Below are 12,448 nucleotides of genomic sequence, written 5' to 3'. Positions count from 1 at the left end.
GGGCTTTAGTGTTAGTCTACTGACTCAGACCCTGAGGTATCACATTACAGTAAAGGGCTTTAGTGTTAGTCTACTGACTCAGACCCTGAGGTATCACATTACAGTAAAGGGCTTTAGTGTTAGTCTACTGACTCAGACCCTGAGGTATCACATTACAGTAAAGGGCTTTAGTGTTAGTCTACTGACTCAGACCCTGAGGTATCACATTACAGTAAAGGGCTTTAGTGTTAGTCTACTGACTCAGACCCTGAGGTATCACATTACAGTAAAGGGCTTTAGTGTTAGTCTACTGACTCAGACCCTGAGGTATCACATTACAGTAAAGGGCTTTAGTTTAGTCTACTGACTCAGACCCTGAGGTATCACATTACAGTAAAGGGCTTTAGTGTTAGTCTACTGACTCAGACCCTGAGGTATCACATTACAGTAAAGGGCTTTAGTGTTAGTCTACTGACTCAGATCCTGAGGTATCACATTACAGTAAAGGGCGTTAGTGTTAGTCTACTGACTCAGACCCTGAGGTATCACATTACAGTAAAGGGCTTTAGTTTAGTCTACTGACTCAGACCTTGAGGTATCACATTACAGTAAAGGGCTTTAGTTTAGTCTACTGACTCAGACCCTGAGGTATCACATTACAGTAAAGTGCTTTAGTGTTAGTCTACTGACTCAGACCCTGAGGTATCACATTACAGTAAAGGGCTCTAGTTTAGTCTACTGACTCAGACCCTGAGGTATCACATTACAGTAAAGGGCTTTAGTGTTAGTCTACTGCCTCAGACGCTGAGGTATCACATTACAGTAAAGGGCTTTAGTTTAGTCTACTGCCTCAGACCCTGAGGTATCACATTACAGTAAAGGACTTTAGTGTTAGTCTACTGACTCAGACCCTGAGGTATCACATTACAGTAAAGGGCTTTTGTGTTAGTCTACTGACTCAGACCCTGAGGTATCACACTACAGTAAAGGGCTCTAGTTTAGTCTACTGACTCAGACCCTGAGGTATCCCATTACAGTAAAGGGCTCTAGTTTAGTCTACTGACTCAGACCCTGAGGTATCACATTACAGTAAAGGGATTTAGTGTTAGTCTACTGACTCAGACCCTGAGGTATCACATTACAGTAAAGGGCTCTAGTTTAGTCTACTGCCTCAGACCCTGAGGTATCACATTACAGTAAAGGGCTTTAGTGTTAGTCTACTGCCTCAGACGCTGAGGTATCACATTACAGTAAAGGGCTTTAGTTTAGTCTACTGCCTCAGACCCTGAGGTATCACATTACAGTAAAGGGCTTTAGTGTTAGTCTACTGACTCAGACCCTGAGGTATCACACTATAGTAAAGGGCTCTAGTTTAGTCTACTGACTCAGACCCTGATGTATCCCATTACAGTAAAGGGCTCTAGTTTAGTCTACTGACTCAGACCCTGAGGTATCACATTACAGTAAAGGGCTTTAGTTTAGTCTACTGACTCAGACCCTGAGGTAACACATTACAGTAAAGGGCTTTAGTGTTAGTCTACTGACTCAGACCCTGAGGTATCACATTACAGTAAAGGGCTTTAGTGTTAGTTTACTGACTCAGACCCTGAGGTATCACATTACAGTAAAGGGCTTTAGTGTTAGTCTACTGACTCAGACCCTGAGGTATCACATTACAGTAAAGGGCTTTAGTGTTAGTTTACTGACTCTACTCCCTAACCCCCTGAGGTATCACACTATACTACTTGAATAAAATGACTTTGTTCACCCCTCAACCCCCTAGTCATCATTCAATTCTATTTTGCAGATGACTTAGAATGAAATCAGTATTAAAAACGACTTTCTATCCTCTTCAAGTTTGTAGAGTAAAAAAGACAGGCAATGTTTTATCTTACATGGCTGATGTACTGTAAGTATACTAGTGTGTATAGTCTTCTCTGTAGCAGCCCTGTAAAAACACACTGTAGGACTGTGTAGCACTACAACAACCACTGTGTAGGGATGTGTGTAGGGATGTGTGTAGGGATGTGTGTGTAGGGATGTGTGTGTAGGGATGTGTGTAGGGATGTGTGTAGGGATGTGTGTAGGGATGTGTGTAGGGATGTGTGTAGGGATGTGTGTAGGGATGTGTGTGTAGGGATGTGTGTAGGGATGTGTGTAGGGATGTGTGTAGGGATGTGTGTAGGGATGTGTGTAGGGATGTGTGTAGGGATGTGTGTAGGGATGTGTGTAGGGATGTGTGTAGGGATGTGTGTGTAGGGATGTGTGTAGGGATGTTTGAATATGGCCTGAAGTGGAGACATGCTGTGTTTTTCACTAGGTGTTTGCTGTTGTCCCAAGACAGTCACAGGAGACAGAGATGTAGGGTTGACTCTAAGGACACAAGATGGTGGGGTTGTTGTTGTTGTGTTTGTCTGGTATACTGTATAATGTCTTCTTATTTTTTTGTTGCAAGGATAGCTTTCTCTATGAGAATAACACATCTTCTGGAGGTATTCGAAAGTCTAATTTATACCTTACACAACACAAGAACGCAAGTAACTCAAGTAAAGTCTTGAGCAATCCCTTCCTTTCCTCCTTATTTACCTTTCCTCTGCTCTGTCTGCTTCTGTGATGGTGCTGTGTTGTGACGGTGCTGTGTTCTGACAGTAGAGAGGTGCTGAAAAATAACGCACAACTAAAAGGATCTGAAACAGCAAAACGCAATTAGAAGCCATTAAAACTTCACTATGACCTGCTGCTGTGGTGTTGTGTGTGTGTGTGTGTGTGTGTGTGTGTGTGTGTGTGTGTGTGTGTGTGTGTGTGTGTGTGTGTGTGTGTGTGTGTGTGTGTGTGTGTGTGTGTGTGTGTGTGTGTGTGTACATATGTGTGTTTATACAGTAAGTGACAGGCTATTTTTGATGTGTAGGTGTGTGTGTGCGTGACCAAGAGAGAGCGAGAGAGAGAGAGAGAGAGAGAGAGAGAGAGAGAGAGAGAGAGAGAGAGAGAGAGAGAGAGAGAGAGGAGGGGGGAGAGACAGTAATATAGAGAGACTGAAAACAGCACTAATTTGCTAATTTATCATGAAATGCATCAGCAAATGATCCTTTGGTGTATTGGGCTTGTGCTAATAGCAGTGTATATTGTCCAGGCGACCAGTGAGATGAGACACATCTATTGATCAGCACTCTCAATAAACTGAGGAAGCCACTGACTGTGACATATTAAGCTGATTCTAATTCAATTATACTGTAGTTGGATATGATTATTCAGTGCATGTGTTTCAAATAAACAATTTGTTAAGGATTTATGAAGATTGACTAAAAACCAAACCAGACTGGCCAATTCTGCCAATTCTTCTATCAAGATGTGTTCTTCTCCATTCATCAGTAACAGCAGGTGACCTGGTGTTTCCATGGAAATAAGGAAGGGTATTGTCAGTGGTGTGAAACGATTTGGTGGACATCAGCTTAATGTGTTTTATACACTGCAGACAAAACTTCATTACAACCAGGTTGTAACCAGTTCTGGTTAGTTGTAGTTGATTGTGATTATGTCATTTCAGCCAGCTTTGCACGCTGGGTAAGCTTTCGACCTTCATTTTCATTTGGACAATGGAGGGCCACCAGGCTATACACTGAGCCTCAGTAGATGAGCTCTCTTACGTTGTTTGTGTCTTTAGTCATTGAGATGGCTTATATCTGAAGCATCTGATGATGGTATCACAGATATGGACATATATCTGTGTCATGATCCAACATAAAAGGAAGAAACCTCCCTGAATTACTCTTGGCAGTGAGTTGTGCCAATCTACCAACAATAACAGCCACATGCTTGTATCTTTAGTTATTTAATTATTGCTAAAAGCAATAATTCTCACAATGCTCAGATGATGAGTAATGGAAAAGTGTGCTTATGAAATTGCTTATGACCCTTTGCTGTTTTTATCAAACTTTCATTAGCTTTTGTATTGAATGGCATCAATGTAAGAGGGTAAAGTATCTGGCCTATCGATTACAGCTATGCCATGGGTAGGCAGGAATTGGGTTGGTAAAGCATGGCATGAGGGCACTTGGCTGGCAGAAGCTGAAAACTGAAAAACATGTTGAAATGGCCCAGTGGTGTCTGTGTCAGGTTCAAGCCTTGTCCCTCTATTAGGAGAGAGAAAGAGAAAGATAGAGTCAGAGATGAACAGTACATATATCAACTATCGTAAGAAAGGGAAAGAAAAGGTGTGTTTTTCAGTGGTCATCTCTCTCCCTGGTGGATGGATTGGTATGATGTCCCACCCTGTTTAGACCCACTGCTTTGTTATTCTAGTGACAAAGACGACAGGCGCTTTTCATGTTCTATTTCGTGTATCCTCAAATAACTTTTCTCCTCTCTATTCCTCCATATTCTCCCCTTTATCTGTTGCACAGGTTGTGAGTCAGGACAGGATTGTATGCAGTTCATATTGAGTTCTCTGTATGCATGCTTTGAAATATGTTTATATTGCATACTGTATGTGTTTATGGTGACATGGGAGTTGCATTTCATGTGTGTTAATCGGTTTGTGTCGTTAGGTAGTTGTGTGTGTAGTGTTGTGTGTATTCTGCTGGTTGTGTGTTATGTTGTATATTATTTATTCAGGCAGTTTTGGTGAATAATTGATTCCCTCTCGACATGGAAGACTGGCCGTAATTCAGGAGAGAGGAGTGAGGCAAAGAGCCACTGGTCTCACACGTACATACACACACCACATCACATGATACACACTGACACACACACACACACACCGTGGTGGCAAAAGTACCTAATTATCATACTTGAGTAAAAGCAAAGATACCTTAATAGAAAGACTCCTGAGTGGCGCAGTGGTCTAAGGCACTGCATCGCAGTGCTAGCTGTGCCACTAGAGATCCTGGTTAGAGTCCAGGCTCTGTCGCAGCCGGCCGCGACCGGGAGACCCGTGGGCGGCGCACAATTGGTCCAGCGTCTTCCAAGGTCGGGGAGGGTTTGGCCGGCAGGGATGTGGGTTTGTTTCCCACGGGGGGCCAGTATAAAAAAAAAACATGTATGCATTCACTAACTCTGGTAAGTTGCTCTGGATAAGAGTGTCTGCTAAATGACTAAAATGTAAAATGACTTAAATGTATGGATAGCCAGGGGCACACTCCAACACTCAGGCATAATTTATAAACAAAACATGTACTGTATGCTTAGTGAGTCCACCAGATCAGAGACAGTAGAGATGACCATGGATGTTCTCTTGATAAGTGTGTGAATTGGACCATTTCACTATCCTGTTAACCATTAAAAATGAAATGAATACTTTGGGAGGGATTTTTCTGTAAGTTTCTTTAGTAAAGTAGTGAAGTAAAAGGAAAAGTAGTCAAAAATATAAATAAAGTACTGATACCACAAAAAATACTTAATTAATACTTTTAATTAGTACTTAATTAGTATTTTTAGTGAAGTACTTTACACCACTGCGCACACACACACACACCCGGTGGGTTAGGGCCTCTGCAGCTCCCCATGGGTGAGAGTGGTGTGGGTTGTTCCCATATCACAGGGCTGTCATTGACTATTTATTTTAGTCCCCCACAATCCAACTTTTCATGCTGCGCGCTGGGGGGTGGGGAATCAAAGATTCCTTTCATTTCGGCAGCACTCAGTGGCCTCAGATCACGCTTTTCCCATCCCGCCGCAGCTCTCGCCCTGTGCGCCCCTGCGCGGTGTCAGCGTTGGGGCAGGGATGCGCTCCGTCACCGCGGTAAATTGTACGCTTTGTATTTCACTGACAGAGGGAGAAATAGCAGTCATTTCCGTCTGATAGCCCGGGGGTTGTTGCATCCCTCATTTACTCTCTCTCTCTCTCTCGGATCTACCAGAATATGAGACTGAGGTACTGTTTACACAGCAAGCATAAACAGCGTCACATAGTTGATGCATGAAGGCAATGAGCTAGATTCCATCCCAGCTTGTTGAACTTATATTGACCTAAATGTCCTGATATTAAACATTTATTATTATAGTTTTTTCTTCTTCTATCATTTCATCCACATAGCTTGCTGTGTCATCCCATGACACTTTTCCTATATGGCACTCCCAGAGGATTGAACATTTTGTCCCGCACCATCCTCGTATTGTTTTTCCATTTGATCAATTAAAGCTCAAATAAATTCAACGTCATCACACACCGTTTTGCATAGAAGTTGAATTCAGTGGTATGGATGAAATAATCCATTCATTACCTTTACATTGACATTTTAGTTATTAGCAGACGCTCTTATCCAGACTTACAGTTAGTGAGCGAATACATTTTCATACTTTTTCATTGATATATTCGCCACTAAAGCGATTATAAGAAATGCGTAAAGTCCACCCGGCCCCAGCCCCTGTCCCTCATGCTACATGTCTCCCCTCCTCACCTCCACTTGGAGATCCACCTGGCGCTGCGTCGGGTCCATCCACCGGTCGGTGTGCAGGTCCCCTGTTGCTTTAAGCAGTGTTTTTTCGACCAACAGGAGGCGTGTCTTCCCCACGGCCGGAGCGGAGCGCAGCGAGACGCGAGTCTGAAGGAACCGATCTGGCTCGTGTCTCTATCGAAACAAATCAACTACTTTCTCAGCTCATTCTAATCGAAGGTAAGCGTCGCATCCTTTTTCATAATTTTTGATTGTCTGTCCGTTATTTGTGTAATTTAACAGCTTGTACTCCCCTCTGCTTGGGCGTGTAAGGTTTGAATGCCTAGTCTGTTGGATTTTACAGGTGAGACAGAAGTGAGAGAATAAGGCTATCCACCTCGTCTCTATCATCGAAGAAATCACACAAAACGTGACGATTATACATCACACTAAACCTCCCGATTTACACAGGTTCATTTACCCTAGCCTACTTGAAGTTGAATGGTGCATTTATATTTTGGGGATGCGGTGCGTCATGTCACAATGTGCGCTCTGCGCACCTCTGCCAGTAGAAATAATTTAAATATCTTAAAAGGTTACGACTTGTTAGTTAATAGGCCTAAACATTTACATTACATTTTAGTCATTTAGCAGACGCTCTTATCCAGAGCGACTTACAGGAGCAATTAGGGTTAAGTGCCTTGCTTAAGGGCACATCGACAGATTTTTCACCTAGTCGGCTCGGGGATTAGAACCAGCGACCTTTCGGTTACTGGCACAACGCTCTTACCCACTAAGCTACCTGCCGCCCTAAACCGCTCTAAACCGTGTAGATACGTGACCTCTTGTATGTCTTCTCTCGACTCCTATTTAAAAATCGTGTCCCCTCTCGAGTCCCTCCTCTCGTAACTGATACAATGTTGTGGGGTTGAAAATACATTATGGGGTCATGAAATATATACCGTACAAATCGTGGCTGTCAGTGGCGTTGGAGTGATCCGCTTTATGAATGTTCCATAGATAAAGTGTAATCAGGCTGGGTGGAAAGGAACCGACTGGCTGCGCATGTAAATTCCACAGATGATGAGCACATAACCCGCGCGCACTACAGCCCTAAATCAAGTTTATGATCAGATGGTAGATGGTTATTACACAGTGCCATAAAACAGCACCGATGATGCCCAAAGTGCTATTTGGAGAGCTCTTACAAAGTAACCAGAAAAGGCAGGTCGTTAAACTGGGATATGAAATGAATCTCTGCAGAAATAGTTTGAGTTTACAACTGGCATCCGTGCCAACTGATTGTGCGCGAGTAACCCGCCAACTCCCTGCTCCTCCTTCTATTCGCTCATTGCACGCGACTGTGTATAACGTTTTAAAGCATTTGACTTAGCCTACAAAAGTCACAGTATGGCATTGACAATGCTTTCATTTAGTAATGGCCACAGAAAAATAGACAAAACATTTCAGTGTAATTGTATTTATCTTCATGGATCCCATGCGTAATTTCCTCATCCTCGGTCAGCTGAATGGTATTATCAGACCAGATGGAAAAATATATATATTGGAACGGGTTAGTTTAAAGATAAACTAAGCATATATTATTTCCTTATAAACAAGTAAACAGTTAAAAGTCACTGCATTTATCCTAAAAAATACCTCAGAAGCATTTGTCGGTTAGTTACATTTAAATGAACGGGTCATCCCGGCACATTTCTTATTGAGGAAGAGTGAAAAACCACTTTCTTACCCATATTTGGACATGGAACGGCACTCGGGGTTTAAGCCAACATTTAAATGCCTAGCTAAATTTGTAAGTTACACAAGGAATTAAACGAGACATCGTATGGCTTTACATAAGAGAAGGAATCCGACCACACCAGTCTTTGGAACGACAGATTATGCGGTCGGTTTGTCAAACAGAGAATGAAAGGGCGTAGGCCTACTTGGAGTTATAAAGTAGGCGTTTTTCTTACTTTTAGTCAAGCTGATTGAGGCAATTTGCATGACTCCGAAATATTATTGACGCCGTTGGAGGCTACACCATCGAAAATCCTCCTGGGGTCTCGTGCAGCAGTCTCAAACACGGACTGCAATAAAAGTGCATCACAGCCCCTCGTATATTTCTCGGGCTTGAAACGCAGACGCAAGCAGCTCTCCTGTTCGGAAATACTTGTCGAATGCTATCGGAAGCTGACGACAGAGGCTATATGCAACTCTGAATATCCAAAGTGAAAAAAGAAAGACAAAGAAACGTTCATTTTCTGTAAAGTTAGGTCTAATTCGAGTAGTGTTCGAAGGTCACCGCGTCGCTGTCCGTGGTGCTGAAATCCACGCTGCACAAGCCTACAGATACGGCCAATAAAGGTGAATACAACTACACCTGGCGTGGGTTTAGTCAAAAGGAACACAAATATATTGCATCTGTAGACTTAATGACACAAATAATATGCTAATGATTAATATCTATATAATTAATACGTATATATGAATGTAACAGTAGTATGCATTTAGAGAGAAAAATAACATCCAAGTTTAACTTATCTTTAATAACTGTAGCCCGTACTTTTGGACGGTGTGTAGAATAGGCTAGTCCTGTCCGTTTCCAACGTCATGTTGTACCCTGTATGGTCCTGGGGTTTAGATATGTATGACAAATACAATGTTAAAGATGTTTTAGGCCTTCTCTATATCTTAACGACTCGAGACAATATAATTTATACTTGTCATCTTTAATCATATTACTAGACTTAGGCCTATGAAACAGAACACAGATGTTTGAAGTTAATTGAATGACAAAAATCATGGCATTCTAATTGTATAACTTCACAAATAATTTAACAACCAGACTACTTTGATATTGGCTGTATAACGTTTGAATTACATGAGCTGAGAATAAACTTATTTCACAACTTTGAATATAATATTTTTTTATGACAATTCTACAACGCTATAATCCTCAGCCCATGTTACTGACAATTGATGACCAAAATGGAATCCCTTATTATTCTATTTCTACATTGTCATGAAGTCTAACAGTACACTCCTAGAAAAAAGGTTGTGGATAGAACCAAAAAGGGTTATATTGCACCCCTAAAGGTTCTATTTAGAACCATTTTATAGGGTTATATGATCAGAACCCCAGGGGTTCTTCTTCACTGAACCAAAATGTCGGTTCTATATAGAACCTTTAGGGGTGCCATATATGAAGCAAGCATAGAACCCTTTTTGGTTCTATCCAGAACCTTTTTTTCTAAGAGTGTATAATGTCAAAAATAGCAAAAATAGAAAATCGAAAAGCAAATCTTTCTCAGTGACAACATAGCTCTGTGAAAAAATTATTAGCTCAGCAATAGGTTATTCATCAAAATTGGACTTGTGACAGTTTTGGTTCACAAACCTCTCACACGACTCCAAGGCTGAGCAATTCCGATCTAGAGAGGCAATCTTTTTAAAATCATAGATTGTTTTTATAGCCGCTCGGCATGGCACCAGTCCAATGGCAACAGCCAGGGCCATTGAATGAATCGAGCAAAACCGTGAATAGCATAGAGAGAGTACCTGGTGCCAGCACGAGACACCCGGGGAAAGATGTCAATTTCGGTGTCAGATATGGATCGGATGTGTGGTCAGCAGCACCTGCGAAATATACCCAAAATTTCCTCTCTCGCGCTCACACTAATATTGGCTCGACGTCAGATGCTGTGCGGCAGTGCAGCAGAATTCTAGCTTCAGACAGCTGAGACTGCCTGGAAGGTTTAGGCTCCCTAGCCTGCTGCAATTCTGCCAGCACACCAGCGTTCGTCTCTTGAGACGGAATTCTGACTTGGAAACTCAACCACCCCTTCTTCCTCTTTTCATGTCCATCTCTCTTTCAGACCGCCCGTGAATGGATTTCTCCCGGATTTGCCCAGACTAACATGGATGCCCCACCGTTAGCTGAGTCGGAAGGTTGTTTCTTGGCGCAGTGAGCTGGACACGCAGCGCTTGCTAATGGATCTGGGGAAACAAATGATACCTTTTCCCTGACTGACCATGCCGTGATCTTGCGCGTGGGCCGTCACCCTGCTTAACTTCAAAATAAACATTTCGGGGGAATCTGCCGATCCAGGGAATAAATACTGTGGCATCACACAGACACCATGAAGATTACCTCCCCGCTCATAAGTAAAGCGAGATTCAGGTGCACCGTCAGGCTCCTACTGCTGTTATTACTATGTGTGGGATATTCTCGCGGGATGCCACACGTTTTAAGATTTGGTAAGATTCTTATTTTCTTTCTCTGTTAAACATTCTTAATGTCTTGGTGTAGTAGCCTAGCTATTCCCTAACTCTGTAACTGTTGCCATGGCATGGCTGGGCGCCATAGTTGTCTTGTATACTTCCTAGTAGACGTGTTGCGGTGACCCCACTGGTCCTCTTGTTCCAGACTTTTTGGAGTGAGCGGGTGCGCCCCGGAGCCACATCCCCCGCAAAGACTGCTACCCCTATGCACGGTGTTGTTTACCACAGCTGTCTAGCGACATTACCTTATCTCTTTTGTCCTCGAAACCTTTATGTATGACATCATTAGCATAATTATCCTACAGCAGACTACTTGTGAAAATGTTCAGCGACAGTACAGCTGGAGTCCATATAGAAACATATATAGCCTACAATTATCTTCGCATAACTGGATTTGATCATCATTTGTGGACCTTGTTTCAAATTGTTACAAATAGCAGTGTCCGATTATGTCTTCATGCCAAAGTGCCAGGTTGTTGGTGAATCATTTATGTTGGAGAATAAATTATTGGTGGAACTTGTTGCCATGGTGCTGATATTTCTAAGTTTGCATAATAAACCTAGTGTGTGTGAGTGTGTGTGTGTGTGTGTGTGTGTGTGTATGAGAGCGAGAGAGAGAGAGAATGAGAGAGAGCGAGAGAGAGCATGCAGTCAGAAAGCTTGCAACAGTTGGCAACAATGTGGCGCCTATGTTGATCATTACCCCACAGTAATGTTAGTTACATAGATATTTGGATCATATAGGCCTATTCATGGCCGACGTCAACACAAGACCATTTCTTGTTATAGACACAATCAAAAAAAGGATGAATCCTGATTGAAGAAATGCGCGCGAAACTCAGGTTTAGCGCCAAATCCCCCATCCATTGAAATTTATATTTACGCGTCCATTTCTCGAAGTATGATTTGGCCGATTATGAACAGAAAGAACCCTAACGAACCAAGCCATGTAGTGAAGTGCAGTCAATGTCTACGCAACCATTGAACACAGCGATCCATGATAGTGACAGCCAGCAGCGTGAAGCAAAATATACATGCTAGTGTTTGATCTTCCCTTTCATTGTTCGCTCTGAGTCCTGGCACGTTGCTATTAGCAACCATTTAAAGGAATGCATTGTTCTAACTGAGCACATCTTCCATTGTCGACTCCAAGGCAAGACTCTGCATAGGCCTATAGAGAAAACATAGGGTAGGCCATCAGTGTATCGTGTTGCACATGCATATAGGCTACCTTCTGCACTTGCATAGCCCTCAGAGGCAAGGCCGTCACTGCCAGTGTTCTAAAGAACGCACGTGTAAAAGGGTATGCAATGTGATCAACAGTTTTCAGGGGGCACTGTAACTGTACATATACAATTATATGTATCCTCTCACTGCTTCACGGTCGTTCGTGTAATTTCTGTTATTTGCTTTGTCTCTCTAAGGAATTTCACATCACACTGAATACACCCATCCACTGCAACTGTAGCCTGTCAGTTTTTCAGAAAACACACACAAACACACTCACACACAAACGCGCGCGCGCACCGTAGGCCCTGATTGAAATGCATATAGCATCTGTACGAGCTGCCACTATGGCAACAAGCTGGGCCTGTGCTGCTACCAGGCGTTAATCTGACAGCGCTGTCTCACTAACAGTAGGACGGGGAGAGTTGTCGGGAAGTATTGTCCTCCATATCGGTCTATGCTTCAACCACACTCTCCCCACTTCCCCCTGGTAATCCATCTCTGTGTGTGCCCCCGGATAATCTTTTTGTCTGAAGATACACTTTCTATACACTCACACTTGTGTTCACAAAGTCATAATCTCCAAA

Source organism: Coregonus lavaretus (genome assembly GCF_964263955.1).
Source record: "Coregonus lavaretus genome assembly, chromosome: 3".
Taxonomy (NCBI): Eukaryota; Metazoa; Chordata; class Actinopteri; order Salmoniformes; family Salmonidae; genus Coregonus; species Coregonus lavaretus.
This window is presented reverse-complemented; position numbering follows the sequence as displayed.